The following is a 22,424-nucleotide window of genomic DNA, read 5'->3' as shown; positions in this document are numbered from 1 at the left end:
CTTCATTTACCAACTATTCAGAAATCCTGCTGAGTTGGCACTTGCTTGGCAGCCTAGATGCAGTGGCACTATTGTAGAACCACTTAGCTAATTTAGAGAGTTGTATAGTCTAATTCAACATGATATTTAAACAATATAGAGGCTTTTCAGGAAAGGAAAATATGAAGATCTGAATTTGTATAACATACTAAATATTGATATAATGCCACACAAACAGGAGGACTTGCTATTTTTCTTATAAACCCTCATGAGAATCAGCATTATCTGCCATTTTTTTCTTTGAATATTTTCAACTTATGTCCATCTTGGCTATGAAATAATGACTGATGAGCACTTTCTGATTCCACAAGTGTTGAAATGTATTTGGTTATTTTCAGAAATACTTTCTTAAAGCCTTCATTTTCAAGACTGGTAGCAAGAAAAAAAAGAATACATAGACTAACAACATCATTTTCATGGATGATAGAAATTCAGATTGGGAAATCAATTTCATACCACTGTAAAATTAAAATACATACATAATTTTATATTTGGTCTTATAAATGATTTGTTAATTATTGCTTCAAACTTATTGATATACATATATACATATATATGCATCTTTTGTGTGAGTGTGTGTGTGTGTGTGTGTGTGTATATATATATATATATATATACACCTTTTTAAATATATATGTATACACCTTTTGAAATATATATATACCTTTTGACTATTCAAAATTCTATTGGCAAAGTGTTTTAGATGGCCAATTAGCAGGAGGAGGAAAGAGAACCAGCTTTTTAAATTGAAACAATATCTAAGTGAAGTATTTGTCTAGTTAATACAGATTAAAAAGGTTATTTATATTTATAACATTTAAACATATTGTCATGATGTCATATTCATTCATTCAATATAAAAAAATATATTAAGTGTCTACTATATACTAGGCACTGTTTTAGGTCTTTAGGAAACTACAGAGAACACAGTATTGAAAAATTCCTGTTTTTATACTTATTTATATTCCTGGTGGGGCAAATAAAAATAAATAAGTAAAATAGCTATCTTACAAAGAATAAACAAAGCAGAGAAATAGAATAGTGATTAATTTTAAAATAAGCTAGCTAGAACATATAGATGAGATTTCAGTGAACTCATTTGTATATTAATATTCTGTATGGTTTCTTCAGAATTCTTAGTGACCTAGTTGAGATAGCACATAGTCTCTTCATAAGCTCTGTAAACTCTAATGATGATCCTGAAACAGAATCTTTACTGTTTTCCAGAATCACCTTAGTAATAACTATGGAAACAGCTCAAGGCATGAAGTGTGATTTTTCTGATCCTATGGATGACGTTACCTGCTAAAAAATTGTGTATTTTTTAATTGAGCAGGTCACAAAAATTTGTCAACACCAGCTGTGAGAATGGAGGTGGAGATATGAAATATTTTCTGTTCTGATATATGGAGGTTAGAATTCGAGTTTAACTTCAAAAATAAATCAAAATTTAATACTTTTCCATAAGCAGTAAGATCAATCATGAATTTCTTTTGCATTTTGAAGTCTAGCTCAATAATGATGGAGTAACATTAGTGAAGAAAAATCACTGTTTTGAAATAGAAAATTTTATGAGATAATAAGAGATTTATAAGCTGAAAAGGTAATAATAATGAGCTTAAAAAGATGAAAGAACAGAAAGATCAATGCCACGATGCATATAACAGCAAAATCTATGGAGCAAATTATTTTATAATTTAATCTTTTGCAAAAATAAAAAAAGATTCAGAAAACATTAATTTTTATTTGCATTCCAGAACAAGTTAGTTTTAAATCTTAGTTTTACCCCTTCCTTTTAATACCATTGGAAAGAAGAAATCTAAGAACTAAACTCCATATACAACGATCTCTTATTCTGACATAACAGATTATGAGTTAACCACAAATAATAACAATTATAGTTGACATTTATTGAAGGGATACCATGTGCTAAATATAATCACATTTGATCTTTACAGAAACCTATGATATGAGTATTGTTTCATTGGTGAAGAAATTGAGGCTTAGGAAGATTGTTACTTCATCAAGGTCAGACAGGTGGTAAATGACAGAGATGGGAGTCAAGGTAGATCCAGAGTTCATTTTCCTAAATTACACATGTCTGACTTTTCTAAGCAATACCCTTGAATCAACTGTTACAATAGGGAAAAAAATTGAAATAAACTCTATAAAAGCAAGAGTGGAAAATAAGGAACCAGTTAGGAGATTATTTTGTGGTTAAACCAGGCAGGAATAAAAATGGTTTAGACTAGGATGGTAGTAGGGAAGGCAGTGAAAATGGGTCAGGTATAGAATGCATTTTGAAGGTGGAATCAATAGGATTTGCTGCTTAAATGTGAGAGAAATATAAAAGAGAAAAGTAAGAGAAATAAATAGAAGTCTAAGATAGTATTTTTAGACTGAGATTGATGATGCAGTTCCCTGATAGGAAAACGTTTGGAAAGGAGCATGTTTCGTAGAGAAAGTTGACCACCATGAGATGAAGATGATTAAATATGCAAGTGGTTATGTCAAGAAGGCAGCTATGTCTGTGTCTGGGGTTCTGGGGAATATTCAGGCCTGGAGATGTACCTTAGGGAATGTGTGACACCTAAAACTGTGAGAGACATCTTAGTGAATGAATGTGAATGGGAAGAATCTGAGAATTAAACTTTAGGAGCTACCTGAATTTAGAGGAAGAGAAAAAAGATCTCACTGAAGAGCCTTAAAAAAGGGATCATTCAGAGATATGGCAGACCAGAGGACAGCCTTGTCATGGTGCCTCTGTACTCAGGGGATAGAAAGAGGACACAGATGGGAAACAGTCCTCTTCCTCTTCAGTTGTCCTCATCAACAACACTTGGTTGTAGAATATTTCTTGCACATTAAAGTGAGAAGGTATCCAAGGATCCCTTTAGAGGAAACATTTCACTTTTTTTTAATTTAGATTTTTACTGAGATAATTATAAAGTCCCATGCAGTTGTAAGAAGTAATACTGAGACATCTGTACCTTTATTATTTCTCCCCATGATACATCTTGCAAAACTAGTGCAATATCACAGCCAAGATATTGTCATTGATAGAATCTACAAATCTTTTTCAGATTTCCCAGGTTTTAGTTGTTGTACTCATTGGTGTCTCTCTTTGTGTATATTTAGTTCTATAAAATTTTATGAGTTTATATATCTGTCACAAAAACCAAGATAAGAATAGTTTCATTACAAAGATCCCTCATGTTATCCTTTCATAACCATCACTAGCCCCTGGTAAAGAGTAATTTAAATATTATATAAGTGGAATCATACAATATGTAACATTTTATAATTGGATTTAGTTTGCTCAGCATAATTTCCTGGAGATTCGTCAAGTAGTTGCAAATATTGAGTTCATTCTGTTTTATTGCCAAGTAGTATGGTTATACCACAATATGTTTAACCATCCAACCCATTGAAGAACATCTGACCTGTTCCCTCTTTTCGACTATTATGAATAAAGCTGCCATGAGCATTTACATATAGGATTTTTTACAAAGGTAAGTTTTTAGGAACAAATGCTCAAGAAATTACGGTGTCATACAATTTTTTTTTTTTTTTTTTGCTTTTTAGGACTACATTCGTGGTATGTGAAAGTTCCCAGGCTAGGGTTGTATCACAGCTGCAGCTGCCAACCTACACCACAGCCACAGCAGTGTGGGATTTGAGCCATGTCTGTGACCTACACCACAGCTCATGGCAACACCAGATCCTTAACCCACTGAGCAAGGCCAGGGATAAAACTCGCATCCTCATGGATCCTAGTCGGGTTTGTTAACCACTGAACCATGAAGGAACTCCCAAATTTTTAGTGTTTTGAGCATGAGTGTAGCATTTTACATTCCCATCAGCAATGTATGAGTGGTCCAGTTTCTTTGATCTTTTCAATAGTATTTATTGTTGTTATTTTTTTAATATTAGTCTGTTTGATGGATGTATAATGATATCTTGTGGTTTTAATTTGCACTTCCTTGATTACTAATGGAGGAGAATATTTTTTATTATGCTTTTTGTTGTCTTGGGTCCTATAACAAAATACCATAGACTGAGTAGCTTAAGCAACAATCATTTATTTCTCATGATTCTGGAGTAGGAGAAGTCTGAGATCAAGACACTAGCAGATTCAGTGTCTAGTGAAGGCTCACTTCTTGTTCACAGACAGCTGTCTTTTCCTCCCTGTGTCCTCACGTGGTAGAGGGTTAGGGAGCCCTCTGGAGTCTCTTCTCTAAGGGTACTAATCCTATCCATGTGAGCCCCACACTCACAACCTAATTACCTTTCAGATACTCTGCTTCCAAATACAATCATATTTTGGGACTAGGTTTCAACATATGGATATAGACTGGACACAATTATCCAGTCTATAGCATTTGTCAAATGTATGTCCTTTTGGTGAAATGTTTATTAGAGATGAATAACATTGCTCATTTTCTAACTGGATTTATCATAATGTTGGAGTTTGAAAATTTTTTTTATATTCCAGATACTAGCCCTTTGTCAGGTGCATTTGAAAATTTCTTCTTCTAACCTGTGGTATATCTTTTCACCTGGCCTTACAGAGAACAGAAGTTTTAATTTTGACGAGGTTTAATTTTTTTTTTTTTACCTTTTTTAGGGCCACACCTGAAGCATATGGAAGGTCCCAGGCTAGGAGTCAATGGGAGCTACAGCTGCTGACCTACACCACAGCCACAGCAATGTGGAATCCGAGCTGTGTCTGCCTCCTACATCACAGCTCACAGTAACGCCAGTTCCCTGACCTACTGAGCAAGGCCAGGGGTCAAACCCACATCCTCATGAATACTAGTCGTATCATTTATTCATTTCCCCTGCACCACAACAGGAACTCCCTTGATTAGGTTTAATTTCTCAATTTTTTTAAAATGGATCCTTCATTTGGTGTCAAGTCTAAAAACTAAGTATTAATTCTAAAATTAAGTCCATGGTCAACATAGAATTATTTTTTGTATAAGGAGTGAGGTTTAATTCAAGGATTTTCTTTTTCCTTTTTGCCTATGAATGTTCAATAGTTCCAGCACCATTTGTTGAAAAGGCTTTCCTTCTTCCACTGAATTGATTTTGCACCTTTGCAAAAAGTTGGTTGTACATACTTATGTGGGCCTATATCTAGTTATCTATTCTGTTCCACTGATCTATATGTTTATCTCTCCACCCTTTCTTTGATGAGGTTTTCTGGTTTTTGGAGGTTTTTTGGTTTTAAGATAATATTGTAATTAATTCTTTAAGCATGGTTATGTTGATTGATTTTATTTTATTTATTTATTTATTTATTTTGTCTTTTTGCCATTTCTTGGGCTGCTCCCGTGGCATATGGGAGGTTCCCAGGCTAGGTGTCTAATCAGAGCTGTAGCTGCCAGCCTACGCCAGAGCCACAGCAACGCGGGATCCGAGCCACCTCTGTGACCTACACCACAGCTCTCCGCAATGCCGGATCGTTAACCCACTGAGCAAGGGCAGGGATCAAACCCACAACCTTATGGTTCCTAGTCGGATTCGTTAACCACTGTGCCACAACAGGAATTCCCTGATGTTAAATTTTTGTCAAATAATTTCAACATCTGATTCATCTCAGTGTTCATCTTGTGATCTTGTCATTTTCTTTTCTAATTCAAGTTGTGATTTTCCCTGTTCTTAGTATGATGGGTGATTTCTAATTGCATCCTGAATATTTTGTTTATTATTTTAGGAAACTTTGGGTCTTATTTACACCTTTTATTGTTTCAAACAATCATTTTCTTCAGGTTTAATATGCAGGTCCTGGTCTACTTTTGTGATAGGTGGTTCCAGTGATAGAGCCTTGACCATTTTATTATGGTTTGATTGGCTTATTTTATGGCACTGGGCCACTACTTGTTGCTGTTTCTGACTGTGGTTCAGGAAGGAATTTCCCTACGCTGAGGTGCCCACTCTCTCCTCATGGGTGAAGGAGATCTGAGGTCTACTAAGATATGAGATATAAATATTTTCTTGATTCCTGGCAAAATGGATCAACATGTACCCTGAGATTATAGGAATAGTAATCACAAGGTCAGTCAGAGGGGAGAATCTTTCCCCTCTAAATATTTCTTTCATGTTTTTCACTCCTTTTTTCCCCTTTTTTATTTTTATATTTTCTTGTGATGTTTTTTCATTGGAGTGCTTAGTTCCCCAACTTTCCACCCCTCCTACTGCACAGAACTCAGCCATTGTAGGACTACTTTGGCCTGTCACCACTTGACCCCATGTAAATATTAAAGCAGAGAAGGGGAAGTTTATGCGTATTTTAAATTTTTGCAGAGGAGAAGTTACATTTATGTGTGTAATATAAAAAATAAGCACATCCAAATAATATAATTTCAGACATAGTAAGTTCTATAAGAAAAAAGTAGGGCGATAGTATATACAGTGATTGGCGGGGGGATGTTTAGCTTATTCAGTAGACTTCTACAAAGGTCTCAGAAATCCCATGGCCTGAGGTGGACTTGAACTTGCTGAGTGTAAGGGACAGGTAAGAAGGTCTTTGGGGCTAGAGTGTAACTTGTCTCATACTCATGGTACAAGCAACACTATTGATCATTAAATGTCTCTTTACCAGGGGTCAGGTTGACCTCAACACACGAGTACTAATTTCAGACCTGCTGAAATTAACCTTCACAGCACACCTTGTTATCACAATGGTTTTTTTTGAGGGATAATTGAGTTTCAAGTGAATTTTAAGCAACTTTTAAGAAATTTTTAAGAGGGTAGAAATGAAAATAAGCAGGGTGATAAGAAAAGGGAAATTTGTATTTTTTAAAAAGCGAAAACAAACAAACAAAACCTTTGGCATCCCAGACAAACAAAATGATTTAAAGTACTAAAGTGATTGATAATGAAAACAAGAGAAAAAACAATTTCAAAGTTATTTGAACAGTCATATTTAGAATGCTGTTATCATGATAAAGGAGTAGCCACTCTTCACTAACATATTCTTAGAAACAGCATCCAGCTGTGAATCAGCTTTTCATCTAGGAATGTTTTAATTTGAGGTTTAATATTAACCAATGTATGACAAAGATATGTATATCATGAAAATCATTATATTCTTCACTTCTGTATTTGTTTAAAATAATTTTTTTCTGTAAATTCTTTATAGTGTTCATAAAGCTACACTCTATCTTGGCCTATACAAGGAATAAAAAAGTATAAGGTCATTTGTTCCACAGATCTTTATTGAACACTAACTATATACCCAACACTGTGCTCATTTTATATACTTAATCTAATTTAATTTCTACAAAATGCTTTTTAAGTATACATTGCTGTTACTTTTTGCCGATGGAACTAATGAACCATTGACAGTGGCTGAGTAGGAGTTTGAGTGCAGTTTATCTGAATCTAGAATCCATTCTTTATGACCAGGTTATATTTCCTCATTATGCAATATTATTTGTTTCTGATTTCAAGGTATTCAAATTAATGGAGAAGACATACAAATGAAAAGGGATAGTACATCATAAAAATATATATTCCATAGTATGCTACAGAGGCATTTGGAAGGAGTAAAGTAGCCAAGAGAGACGCTTGTCAGAAAGGGTTCCTGAATAAAAAAATAAAGTAGGAATGGAGACTTGAATAGCAAATGGAAGTTCACCCTAAGAACATCATCTAGGAAAGGCATTTTAGGCAAGAAGGGCAAAATATCTATTATAAAATTATGAACCCTAAAAAGAAAGTATTGGGGGAATGGAAATTTCTTAGGGTAAAGAGTAGGAGAAGTAAAGATGATCATATTGTAGAAGTTTTGGGTTTTGGTTTTAGTTTTGGTTTGGTTTTGGCTGCCCTGCGGCATAAGGCCCTGGATCAGATCCAAGCCACAGTTTCAACCTACGCTGCAGCTGTGGCAAGGCCAGATCCTTTTAACCCACCATGCTGGGCTGGGGATCGCACCTGCATTCTGACGCTGTAGGAACACTGCTGATCCTGTTTTACCACAGCAGGAACTCCAATAGAAGGTTTTATATATCCTATTATGGAAGTTTTAAATGCTAATGGCTGCTTGTAAACACTGAGGATCTTAAATACTAGAACTAATTACAAATATATCTGACAGTAAAATGTAAAATTAATTGAGGGAGAGAAACCATATACACATGGAAGATAACAAGCATCTTCCCTAAGATACTGGCAATGGGAATAAAGAAGTGAGAAAAGATTCAAAACATCTTGGGAGAGGGAGTTCCCATCGTGGTGCAGCGGAACGAATCTGACTAGGGACCATGAGGTTGCAGGTTCAATCACTGGCCTCGCTCAGTGAGCTGGGGATCCAGCATTGCCGTGAGCCGTGGTGTAGATCACGGATGCAGCTTAGATCCCATGTTGCTGTGGCTGTGGCATGGGCTGGCAGCTGCAGCTCTGATTAGACCCCTAACCTGGGAACCTCCATATGCCACGGGTGTGGCCCTAAAAAGACAAAAAACAAAAAATCTTGGAAGGAAGAAGTATTTTGACTTAGATAATTAACTGATGGATAACCCAAAACAGAGGGAGGATGAAGGATTGAAGAAGAGACTTTAGGAGAGTAAAACTTTCATACTTATATGCTAAAATGCAAGAAGTATTGAAAACACACTGCTATGGAATTTGGCACACCTGAGCTAAAATAATGACTCTACAGTTTCCAGATCATAAAATCATGTGCAAAGTACTTAAATTCTACAAGTCAGGGTTTCTTCATCCCTATTCTTAACTTAATTTCTTTATCCCTATTCTGACTCCCTCCAGTCAGTCCCCATGTGCTATCACTTATGTTTCTTAAAAACAGTTTGAATCTGTAACTTATTAGCCTTCCTATCCCTTTATTATATCTTGCTTGAACTGCAGAATGCTCTTAACCTTGAATGCTCTTAATTTTGGCCTTTAATCTTTTCAAAACAAAGAAAGATAATTCTACTTAAAGAACTCTGGCTTCAGTGTAGATAATTTGTGAATAGAGACAAGAGTTTTCCAGGGAAACCAGTTGGGGTTATTAGAATATTCTAGAAGTGGGTTGATGATTCAGAAGTGATTAGAATTGATAGGAGGCATTAGAGATGCACAATGTGGATGGGTTTGGAAGAGAGGGTTCTTAATGCTATGGGAAGGGAGAGATGCATGAAAGATTACTACTCCTTGATTTCTCATTTGAGCTGCTGTATGGAAAAGGACCAAATAGGACAGAGTTGAGTTTGGTCTTGAACAAATTAATAGTGAAATGACTTTCAGAGATTCAAATGGATGTACAGAGGAAGCAGCTAAGCCTGATTCTGAATAAGATCTATACATGTAGGTTTCATGAATATATAGGTGCCAATGGATTTATAGATTATCAAATAGTGTAGAAAGGGAATATCAACAGACTGTGACATTAGAAATGCCAACATTTAGGAGTTCCCTGGCGGCTCAGTGTGCTGAGAATCCGGCATTGTCACTGCTGTAGCACTGGTCGCTGCTGTGGCATGGGTTCAATCCCTGTATCAAGAACTTCTGTGTGCTGCAGGTGCAGCCAAAAAACAAACAAAAAAGAAATGACAACACAATGGTAAATAGAACAGGAAAGACTGGCAATAAGAAGCCAGAAAGGACAAGGTAAAGGGACAACAAAAAGAGTATGATGTCATGGCAGCTGCCAGAAAGATTGTTTCTGGAAGAACAAAGTAATCCACAACATTGAGAGATGCTGAGCAATGAAGTAAAATGAAGACTGAAAAGGACTCATTGGATTTAGCAATATGAATATTATTTAAAGACATTCATATGTAGTTTTCCCATGGGTAAAGTGTATGAAAGTGAAGAATGGGTTGAAAATTAAATTTGAGGTGAGGCGAAGGAGAAAGAAGAACAACTTAGAAGAAGCTGAACTATGAAGAAAAGGAGAGAGAAAGAAATTTTGGTCTCAAGGGACATAGTTGATGTAAGAAAAGAAGGTATAAGTTGTGTTGTCCATCAGTGCTCAACAGAGCCATGTTGGTCTGAGACAAAAATGAAAACGTGCATCCTAATACATTTATCAAGATATCCTCCCATATTTTGAACCAACTGTTAAAAGAAGCTTTGCAATAAAATATAAGGACTACATATAAAGCTTCATTACTTCCTAGTCTGTTTACAGACCATTGTGAATCCTCACAAACCCACCCTGTACGAACATGGGAAAACCCTGGCTGGTTGGAAGACTGTTTATGTTGAACAATAACACAAAGTCATAAAACAAACAGCCTATCAGTATTTAAATTTTTGATATTTTGTTTATTATGATTTTTACAATGGTACATTAAAATGTCATTTAATTTGATTACTGGGTTTATTGACACCCCTTTAAAATTTGCACTTAAAATGACTGCCATAATTGTCTCACTTTAATGCCAACCTTAGTCTGAAAGCAAGGACATCTGGAGTTCCTGTCATGGCACAGTGGAAACAAATCCAACTAGGAACCATGAGGTTGCAGGTTCAGTCCCTGGCCTCACTCAGTGGATTAAGGATCCAGAGTTGCTGTGAGCTGTGGTGCAGGTCGCAGACACGGCCCAGATCTGATAATGCTGTGGCTTAGGCCGGCAGCTGTAGCTCCAGTTAGACTTCTAGCCTGGGAACCTCTACATGCCGCGGGAGTGGTACTAAAAAGCAAAAATAAATAAATAAAGGCAAGGATATCTGGTCTGACAGTTATGATTAGTAGAGGAGATAATGGGATTAGGACTACCCATGACATTTTAGCAAGTACGTTAAGTGCAGACAGACCTTAGAAAAGAACTGTGAAGAGAAATAACATAGCTAACAAGAAAGCTTATATTAAAGGAACGTTAATTTATTCATTCAAGCAGAAAACATTTTAAATATTCAAAACACGAACTTGAATTTTTTTAATCTCCGTATTTACTTGTATGACACAATTATTTTTCTGAGGAGTCCTGTGATCTAATTGAATGTATTTTGCTCCCACACTTTGTAAGAAATCATACTTCTGTGAGTTAAAAAAAACCTCAAATTATAACATATTCTCAAGTGAGAAAGAGGGCTGATTCTTTTTCTTTTTTTCTTTTTTTAGGGCCGCAGATGCTGCATATGGAAGTTCCTAGGCTAGGGGTTGAATCGAAGCTATAGCTGCCACCCTATGCCGCAGCCACAGCAATGCCATATCCGAGCCACATCTGTGACCTACACTGCAGCACTTGGCAATGCCAGATCCTTAACCCACTGAACAGGGCCAGATATCGAACTGCATCCTCATGAATGCTAGTCGGATTCATTTCCACTGAGCCACAATTGGAACTCCTGATTTTTAATGTAAATTGATTACCTATTAGACTAAGTTTGGGTGGGAGGCTATAATTCAATGTCATTTTATTACTAACTTTGAGTCATGTCAATAAAATTCCATCTTACAACAGAGATAGGTGCTTGATTATTTCTTTGGTGCACAAAAACATGGTAGCTGTATATACGCATTTTTCCTTTTAGCACCTTGTTTTGCATGTCATGAAGTTTCAAAATACAAACATTTTTGCTGAAGTCCTTTTAACAGTATTTTGAATGGTTTATTTTCATTTTGCTTATCTGCATTAAGTATTTTATTAGAATAAATTTTTATGTTTAAAAAGTATATTACAATTCACACTTGCATCAGCAGATTTGCTATTTTATGATTCTCATTCTGAGCTCCTACTCTACCTAGGTACATCATTTGTATAGAGAAAGCTATGTATTTAAGGAACAGGTGTTCCTTTCACTAACTGTTCCTTTAATTTATAAATCCAAACTATTCAAAGTTTTCTGCTTGGACATATGCCTTCTTTCCAGTTTCTGCTAATTGTTATGCATATTCTAGATTATTGATATACATAATTACACATATTCCTAAAGTTAAAATCTTACTTAACATCTCAAATGAGGAACCTTTAAAATTTACTCCCTGTTGTATCTGACATTGTGTTTTCAAGGCAATATGGCTTTGGACAGCCAAGCATATGTCCTTTCATTTGCTGGCATTTAAGGGAGGGCAATAAATAACACTCATATCTTCTCATCTTCTGTTCAAAACTGGTTTGAGGGATCAGCACAGCAGTCAGACAGACGGATGGAGATAAATGTTTTACTTTTTTTTTTTTGGCTGCAACCATTGAATATGGAATAGAATCTATGGGATAGAAACTTGAGCCACAGTAGTGAGCTGCAGTAACAACACTGGATCCTTAACCCACTGTGCTACTAAAGAACTCTATAACTTTTAATCTTGGTGATAAATGTGGCTTTAGCTCTGTACAAAATGGACCCTGTTACAGAGCAGCCTACTTTCTATTCCATATAATCAAGAAATTCACAGCTCTTCCCTGAAGGGGAGTGAGTAGAGATACAAAGACTAGGAGTGGCTTGGTTTTCAAAGTGTGGTTAGAAGATCCTTGAAGCCTTCTTTTTAGAGGTCTGCAAGGTCCTCTTTTTCAACCACATGTGTGTGTGTGACTATGTCCTCTTCATGAACTTCGACCAAAACAATACATTGCACTCAAAGGAATCAGAAGACCCAGTTGTCTTCTATTAAGTTGTGACATTAAAGAGATTTGCAAAAAATGTAAAATAATGCACCTCATCTCACTATTTTTTTTAATTTGAAAAAATAGTTGTTTTATGAAACATATTAGCATATAAAATGTTTATTATTGCTATTTTAAATGTTTTTTTAAATTTCTCAGTTCCTTAAATAGAAAATATAACTTGTGTAAACAAAAGTTTTTTGGTGTTCTCAGTAGTATTTAAAAATGAAAAGTTATCCTGAAATAAAACATTCAAGATCCTCCATTTGGAAGCATGTGAGTGGGAAATAACTATCCTTTGTTTCTTTTTCTCAGACTGAGGTCTTAGTGATATTTGCTTCATTGTAGGCTTTTGTTTTAGATGCAAATGTGCTAACCAAAAGTATAAGTATTTGCCAAACTTCTTTTGAACAGATCTTGGTAGTCTTCATTGTTAGCTCATGGTAAATATTAACTAAGACTATATCCTTGACTAAACTCTAGTCTCCTTTGAGCCCACATCTTCAGCCTCTTCTTGACTAGGTCTCACACATGGCCTTTTGTGTCTAGCTTGTGTTTGCCAGACCCGATTGCCCAGTCTTAGCAAAAATTCTGCAAAGTCAATTTGTCAGACATTCCCCCACCCTTGATATCTGGTCAGGTTCCACATCTCCTAACTTCCTTGTATAAATCATTGGCCTGCCTTTAGCAAGAATCCTATAAAGCCAGTTTAGCAAAAATCTCCCTACCTTTGATGTCTCCCCTTAGTAATTTTCCATCCACTGAGCCCCAGCATCCTACTTTTTGCCTGTAAATACTTACTTTGCCTTACTGTATTGGGACTTGAGCCTGATCCCTTTCCCTGTGAAAATACCCCATTGCGGTAGTCTGAAAAAAAGTCTTCCTGACCATTTTAACAAGTGTCAGAATGATTTTCTCTTTAACAAAAATTGGGTAAAAGCAAAAATTCCCCAAGAAGCAAAAGATTTCCCCTGAGAACATTTGCTTCCTAACAGTTTTCGTACAAAATATAACTGAAGCTTTTAAAATTACAGTGTGGTGGCATCTTTGGTAAGACTTAGAAGAAAGGTCTTAGCAACAAGGAACACTGTACTTATTTTAATCTGTTACTTTTTCCTACATCATAGAGGTTGTCAGCTGAATCCCTATCCTATCATCACGAATTCTTTCTGATGGCTGCTAGAAAGTTTAGGCCAAATTAGCAGTCCTCTATTAAATGTACTGCTCAGCTAAAGGAAGCTGCTGTAGGCTAATCTAATTCCTAGTTTATTAATTTTATTCTCATTTTACTCTCTATCTATATTCGTATACTCTTTTACCTACCCTCTTATTTTTCTTGCTTTAGTTTTTAAAACTATCTTAAATCTTTTCTAGAAGCTAGCAGATTTTCAAAAAGTGGTTTAAAAATAGCAAGTTGAGTGAATCACATGGGCTAAGAAAGCAGTGGTTTTAAACTCATCCCATTTCTATATTATATATTAGTTATTATTTTTCTCATATCCCCGGGTCAAAAAAAGAAGAAGAAATGAAACTATGTAAATTTTCAAGGCTAATGTTTTTATACTAATTAAATACGGGGACCTTGGGGGTTTTTTTCCCCCATATTTAATCTAGGATGCCTCTGTCACAGAGTGCTGTCACTTTTTCATTTGGAAAATTTTCGGATCAGTGATATAAATGCAAATATAAATGAAAAGACTTAAAACATCTGAATCCCTGTCTTGACTCATTTACTAAAATATTCTTCCATATTGGCCTTTCTTCTCCCTCTACACAAAAGGTATTTATTTCTTTATTGAAAAACTCATTACATATGCTTGTGCGATGTCAATTAGCCATGGTGAAACAAGAATTTTATGTTTGAGCTACAATGAATTTCTAAGGAAATCTGTTGTTTGCGAGGCTGAGGCTGCAATTGGAGAAGATCCAAATCATTGCCTAAATTTACATTCTATTGTTATGCATGAATCTTTTTACAACTTCCTATAGGGTATTTAGGAATAAACAGAAGTTGTTTTTGGGTTTTTTTCTCCTTGTTTCTATTGTGCTAATACCTTTTTATGTAGCTCACATTTTGGGGTAAAATCTAAATTAGAAAAGAAGAAAAGCAGAAGAACTAAGTCTCATAAAAATCTCTACTTAGAAAAAAAGAAAATTGGCTGTTGGGAAGCAGAGGTTCCTTGTGCATCAGAAGGGAATCCAAAACCAAAAGTAACAGAAAAATCTATGCTTTGCTGTAAGATTCTGTTTGCATTGTTTGGAAATTAATTTAGCTAGTTGTGTCTACATATTTTGTATTTGACATCCATTCTTTAAAAATACTGTTAAATTTATTTCACAATGAAATATCAAACTATTGAGGAAAATACCATAAAAAATTACTGTCTCATATTCTTCTCTCTTTGGGGGAATATTAGTCAAGCTGATGTCAGGATATCTTGGCATGATTCTGGTGGTGGTCTTCTGGGTTATTGCCTGGAATAACAGTACTTGCAAAAGAGGCATATTGATTGATCAGAGATTAGAACAAGCTAGGAAAGTTCCTGTGTTAGGGCAGCTACCCAGCAGCCCTGCACTGCAGCATATCAGCTCTGGCGACAGCCCTGTGGCTGTAGCATACTAGCTCCAGCAGCTCTGTGGCTGCGGTGGAGTTGGAGAACTCAGGTTTATTTTGCCGGCAGGCTCAGAGGAGATCCATCTCCAGAGTCTGAGCCCGGAAGAAGGGTTTCACAAGGCTTTTATGGGCTACCTCTTCCGGGTCCATGCTTGGCTAGTCAAACAAGAGTGACGTCAGGCAAGGTAGTAGATGTAGAAACAAATTTACAGAAGCAGATGTGTGGGGGAGGGGTGGTTGGGGCAGTTGGCTAGACTTTGCGTAGTCATCATGGCCGGAGTCTCTCCTTTCTACATTTTTATTGGGACATTTTCTCCTACACCTGAAAAAATGTCATGTGCTAATAATCTTTAACCCACAGGCAATTGTGCTCAGGGTATATCTGATTTTTAGCTTACAGGAGACTGTGTTTAGAGTTCAGTCAAATAAGGAAGAAGCACAACGTAGGGCTCCAAGCCATTCAATATTAAAGAATTCATGTCTAAAAGAAAAGTAAGGAATATAACTTTTTTCTTGGGTTTATCAAGTGGAAGTCAAGCTGTAGTGTATTGGCTCAAATACAACACCTGAAGCTGATAGACAAAACCTGGAGCTGATACTCCTGACAGGCCTGGCTCTCTTCCCATAAGAAAGTAGCCTATTCCTACAGGCTCTCCTCTCAATAAAGTGATGGCTTAACTCAAGCAGGTTTTATCAGGAATGAAGTGATTTTCAGACTGCAGCAAAGCCCTACCACCCTTTTCCTCTGACTATATAAAAAAAGCAGCTGACTTACATTGGGGTTGGCTCTCCCTGACAATCAGAAAGTCATCCTACTAGGCTAGCAGCATTTGCAAAGTCTTCAAAAAAACTCTTCTTTCTCTTCACCTTACTATGAGTCTGGAAATTCTTCTTCTGACCAGCACTAGAACCGGGACATGCAAGGTGACTGCATTATTATATGTGTCCCTTGACAGGGAACCAGGATACTGCCCCAAGGCTGCACTATTCTTGCTTGACTGTTCCTCCCTTATCTTTGCATCCCCTCCCTTCCCTAATCAGCAACTGTCTGAACCTACCCCTTGGAACTCAGGAAAGGCCAAGGAGGCCTGAATGAGGCCCATTTCCTAAAAATAAGAAATGGGGGACACAGAAAGATTTTTGCCCAGTATCTCCACAGACCCCTGCTCAGTTACACTGTTACTTGAACAGACCACCAGTTATTTCTCCAGGGAGTGGGGGGAAATTAGTTTATTTGGGATCAGCAGAGAATTGTAATATGGGGTCTGCAACAATGGCAAGCCACATGCTAGACCCTGAATGACAAGGGAAGGAGGACTCTTTTATAGAGGGGAAAAGGAAGTTGGGAGGGCTGTAGTAAAAAAAAAGTCTGTGACTTTTCATTGTCTGAATCCTTGCCAGGGAAGAAGAGGAGTCTTTCTTCTTGCTTTTGGGTTCTGCTATCACCACAAGATGTGTGAGCTCCCCCACTCATCTCTCAACTCTATTTAAATGAGGTTTTTGTTTTTTTACTTTTTGTAGTACACCTTCAGAGTTGTGCTGAATCATTTCAAATTGAGGCCAGAACCAGGATTTTGTACCTCCTGCATGGTCCAATCATTAGATGAGAGCTGACTGGTGAAGGGGAACATTACCTTGGACCAGGCAACTTTTTTCATCTGAGGGTAGTTTGCAAGGAGGAACTCATTTTTGAGTTGTCAGCAGGCAGTGATCCAAGCAGCTGGAATGGTGAGCTTGGTCAGGGATGGAAGGCTGAGGGGAGAACCTGAATGACACACTATATCATCTGTGAGCTGCTGATATCCTCTTGCTCTGTATAAGTTTGTCCCGTCTAGGACCAGTTCCTTCAGGCTTCTGGCTGGTCTCTTTTCCTTGGAAGATTTGCAAGAGAAAGATTGCTAAGGTAAACGATAGTTCCTACTGCTATAGCTAGTTTTGAAGCCATGACTGATGCTCATATTTTCTCTCTTCAGCTGTCCATTCTGAAATTCCCCTACCTAGCTACCTCTACCGGTTCCAGATGCTTATCAGATGGGCTAACTCTGATCTTCTTGAGGTATCTTTGCTCCTGATCACCATGCCCTTATCAGGCTATGACTGCTGCATTTGTCAAGTATCTCTCACAACTGGGCAAAAGAGTTCTAAGAGATATGTCAGTGGATCACTTAAATGCTAAACACTTTTTTCCCTACTTCCTTTACATAACAGGAAGCCTACCTCCTCCTGAGGGACAGAGTTAATTCCACCTGAAAACAATGACTCAGTTCCTACTTTCCTGTTAGTCTTCTTGCATAAGGAGCCCAAATGACTAAGCTGCAGCCACATTTTAGAGTTTAGCTGGACACTTGCTATGTTCCCTGGTGTAACAAGCAAATCTAGACCTGCAGAGCCTAGACTTGCAGGCAAGGGAAGCACACATTCACCAAGTGACTCACTGGGAGTAACAGTAAGCAGGTTTTCTCCTACTTTCTCACCTGGGCTCCCAGACCTAGACAAAAGTATTCCACCCAGTGGGGGCACAGACCCATATAAGGGCTGTTAATTTAGTGTGTACAGTAGAACTCCCCCTTATCCATGGGGGATACATTGCAAGACCCCACTGGATGCCTGAAAATTCAGACAGTACCAAATCCTATTTATACCATGCTAAATTAGGCACAGCAAAATTTTAAAAACAATAACTAATAATAGAACAATTATAACAATATACTGTGATAAAAGTTATGTGAATGTGATCTCTCTCTCCTCAAAATATCCTAATGTACAAATTTAATTCCTTTTCCATCTTAATTAAACAATTATTTTCCGTGGCTATAACTTTTGCAGTTTGAGGTACAATAGAAAAACTAGCACAAACTTTTCTTTTTTCACAATTTTGTGGATAGAAGGGTCACTCTTACTGTAGATCTTAGCAACTTTACCATAAGATTTTTTTCTTCCCTTATTAAGTGGAGAACTTTCACATTTCCCCTGGAAGGTGTAAAGGAATTACTTTACAGCTTCTCTCTGGCATATCTGAATTACCAGCATATCACTACTCTTGCACAATGGGGCCATAATTAATTGAAATAAAAGTTAACTTGCACATAAGCACTGCAATACAGTGGCAGTTATTCTGAACACTGAGATGGCTACTAAGTGACTAACAGGCAGGATACATCAAAGGGATGATTAACTTCCCAGGCTGGATAGAGGAGGATCGTGGATGGTGTGGGTTGGCGTGAGATTTTTATCTGACTACTCATAATGGTGCACAATTTTAAAAATATGAGTTGCTAACTCCAGAAATTTTCCTTTTAATATTTTTGGACCACATTTGACTGCAGATAACCAAAACCAAGGAAAGCGGAACCACAGATAAGGAGAGATGACTGTATGCTACATTCAGGAGAATGATGTAGAATATAATCTCCAAGCTGGCACCTCAGTTATGATTTCAGAAATTTTTTGATCACTCTTGTCAGCCTGACAGCTTCTGGGAGGTGCAGTATGCAGTAGGACCAGTGGATCCTATGGTCATGTGTCCACAACCTCACCTAATTTGCACTCAAGCATGTTCTTTAGTTGATATGATTGTGTAATTTCACTGAAGAAGGTCAAGCACTAAGCTTGGAATAGTGGTGCTGTCTAAGGCCCAACTGACAGAAAAGGGTTCCAGGTAACCAACTTAACCTGTTGTCTAGTAGATTTTCTGCAAGAATGGTGTCATATTGGGGACTCAGCCTTTGTTTCTGTTGGCTGGTAGTTTGGGCATTTGGCAGCAGCTGAAGGTAGATCACCTTTGGTAAGAGGGAGCCCATGCTGTAAGGCCCATTCAGAACCTCCCTTCCTATCACCATAACAACTCTCATGTGCTCATTGTGCCAAGACTGGGGTGGCTGATGGCAAAGCCTGGTTGATGTCACCTGGCTGAATTATTTTGTCACATTGGTAATTTATTGACGTTCTAGTGTGGGTACTCTCTGGAAGGCTTGAATGTGTGATACAAAAATACTTAAGGTCCACTCCCATAGATCCATCCATATGCCCCTTTCCCAGATTTCCTTGGCCCAAATCTCCAATCTCCAAATCTTTCTCCTTTTCAGCAAATTATCCTCAAATGTCCATTTTTCTATATTTTCCAACCTCAGACTACTTCTCTTCCCTTGCAAAGGGGATGAGCAAGTTTACCATCCAAAGGAGCACCTGTTAATAAGCATTTCATTCACTGCTGTCTTTATGGTCCTCCCTTGAGCAGAGCTGGACTGTAGCTAGTGTTCATTTTCAGGTTGTAGACATCTAGCAAACCAATCCATTCTTAAAAGAACTCAGTCAATTTTCCTCCTGTCATTTGATCTTATTAACCCCGGCCCCCAGCCATGGGACTGTGTTAGCCAAGGGAGTGGTGCCACTGTGACAGTGGTGGGTAACATGGGAGTCTGGGCCACCTGTTTTTGCAACTTATTTTGCCTTTGGACTCTGCTCATGCCTAATCCTAGATATACCATTCCTTTTATTTTTATTTTTTATTTTTAGGGCCACACCTCCTGCATATGGAAGTTCCCAGGCTAGGGATCAAATCAGAGCTGCAGATACCAGCCTACACCACAGCCACTGCAATGCGGGATCTGAGCCACAATCTGCAGCTCACCAGCAACACCAGATCCTTAACCCACTGAGTGGGGCCAAGGATAAAACACATGTACTAATGGATATTAGTCAGGTTCATTTCCACTGAGCCACAATAGGAACTCCGTACCATTTCTATTTTACAGTTGTTTGCTGCTGGGTTAGCCTAACATGACTTGATGCATCTAGCAGTTTCCAGCTAAAGATGGGCAGATCTTTCAGAATAGTCACTTGATGGTCCATGATCAGATGCTCCATCTTAGGACCTAGTAGTAAACCAACGGCTCTTTTTTGAATGTCATATAGTCCTTTTCTGTAGATGATATGGCTTGGCCTTAGAGCTCTAGGTGTTTATATTGTAATTCTTTTACTGGGGCATTCTGTAACCGCCTCATGGCATCTTTTCCCATCACAGGTGCCTCTAAAATGATAGATGGTTCTGTGTCCTGTGGCTTAAATGCCTTTTCTACACATATTACTGCCTAGAACTACTATTAAGAATTTTGCTCCTCTGGGCCCCCCTCAAAGCTTGTGACTTTTCATGTCAAATGGTAATAAGGCTAGAGAAAAATTCCCAAATGAGGAATATGCTGCTTCTAAACCCAAAGAAGCCTACTGGCCATTGTGCCTCCTTCTTATTACTGCAAGATGCCATACTTTCTTCTTTACTTTGAAAATGATGTCTCAGAATGTTTCAGGCCACTTTTCTACTAAAGCTTCTCTTAAGTGGAAGTCTCCCGATTCTTCATGACAACTCTTGTCTCCTGTGTCCATTCCTCTCCCTACATTTTCCCTCATGGGACTCACCATTGTCAGTCTTTTGTCCTTATGTTTTTCATAGCACAGTCACCTAGACACCAATGAGCTGTATATTGGCAAATCCTTTGGTCAGTTCTTAGTTCTTATTTGACTCAACCTGTCAAGCGCCATTTAACACACTTAACCACCTCTCTTCTTCCTCTCGACAAATTCTCCTGACATGGCCTCCAGGACATTATTTCTTAGTTAGTTCCTAGTTTACTGTTCATTTCTCATCCGTCTCCTCTCAAAATACCTTCCACCTAGTCTCAATTCCCAGGTCATCTCTTCTTCTTGTGTGGAATTAATACCATCAATAATTTGATAACTCTCACAATCTTAAACTCTTTGGGGAATTTCCCTCTAAATCCCATCCTGAAATATCCTACTTCCTTTCTTTTTTCGTCTTTTGTCTTTTTTGGGCCGCTCCCGTGACACATGGAGGTTCCCAGGCTAGGGGTCCAATTGGAGCTGTTGCTGCTGGTCTACACAGAGCCACAGCAACACCAGATCTGAGCCTCATCTGTGACCTACACCACAACTCATGGCAACACCAGATCCTTAACCCTCTGAGCAAGGCTAGAGATCAAATCTGCAACCTCATGGTTCCTAATCAGATTTGTTTCCACTGTGCCACTATGGGAACTCCAGAAATATCCTACTTCCTATTCAACATCTCCACTTGAATATTTGAAAGACATCTCAAATTAAAAATAATCACAATTAAACTCTTCATTACCTTTCTCTCTGTTTCTTCTCCACTACTGAAAAAAAAAAAAGTGCCTGTCCATTCTACTCATCTTCATTTATTCTTCTAGCTGCTGAAGCTAAGATCTTTGAGCCATCCTTGAATCTTCCTTTCTCTTACATTTTGCATCCTATCCATTAAAAGTTCCTCTAAATTCCTGCTTTGAATCATACCTGATATATGAACATTTTCTCCCACATCTACCACAAACATCTTGGACAAACCACCACCATCTCTTGGATTGCTGGAAAACTTCCTAATTGGTCTCTTGTCTTCCTTCCCACCTCAATCCAAAGCCAGAGTAAGCCTTTACAATATAGGTCAGATTATGTCCCTTCTCAGATCAAATTCTTAAATGACTTTTAATATTTGGATCAAAACAAAATTTAAATGTATCATTGTAGCTTACAGAGCCTTGCATGATTTGGTGTAAGGCTGTTTCTCTGAATTATTCTCCAAACACTTTCTTCCTCATTAACTCTGCTTTAGTCTCAGAATTTCTCATACACACCAGGTCTACTTCCACTGTAGGATTTTGCTCTTGTTCTCTCTGCCTGAAATGTTCTTCCTGACAACTTCTGAAGTCTTTTAAAATATTTATTTATGAAATATGCCTTTTTGGCCATCTTATGTGAAATAATACCCCATAACAGTCTACCTAACCCCTAAATCATTTTTCTTCATAATTCCTACCACCACCTGATGTATATTTATTTATCTCCTTCCTTATTTATTTATTTCCATTTCTCCTTCATACAATATATAATCCTCAGAAAAACTGATCTTCTCTATTCTGTTTACTATGGAATAATTGTGCCAAAAACAGTACTGAGCTCATAGTAGGATCTTAATTCATATTTGTTGAATAAATAAATGAAAATAATTCTGTGGTTATTAAAACAGTGAACTAACACAAACTTCTTTTCAAGCATGGTAACAAAATGTGTAAATTTTGTGTAGGTGTATTTTTATGTTATATATTTTTTGTTATATATTTTAGAGTATTTCATATATTTTGATTTTATTGTTTTTTTTAAAGACCAACATAATAGCTAGA

At 37.4% G+C, this 22,424-nt stretch overlaps 1 pseudogene; it reads left to right on the top strand.

The window, feature by feature from the left end:
- Positions 1-18,584, top strand: part of LOC125120626 (ubiquitin-conjugating enzyme E2 R1-like) — a 35,553-nt pseudogene extending 16,969 nt beyond the window's left edge.
- The last annotated feature ends 3,840 nt before the right edge of the window (positions 18,585-22,424 follow it).

This window comes from Phacochoerus africanus, chromosome 2 (genome assembly GCF_016906955.1).
Source record: "Phacochoerus africanus isolate WHEZ1 chromosome 2, ROS_Pafr_v1, whole genome shotgun sequence".
Lineage (NCBI taxonomy): Eukaryota > Metazoa > Chordata > Mammalia > Artiodactyla > Suidae > Phacochoerus > Phacochoerus africanus.
The sequence above is the reverse complement of the archived record's forward strand: the minus strand, read 5'-3'. Positions and strand labels throughout refer to the sequence as shown.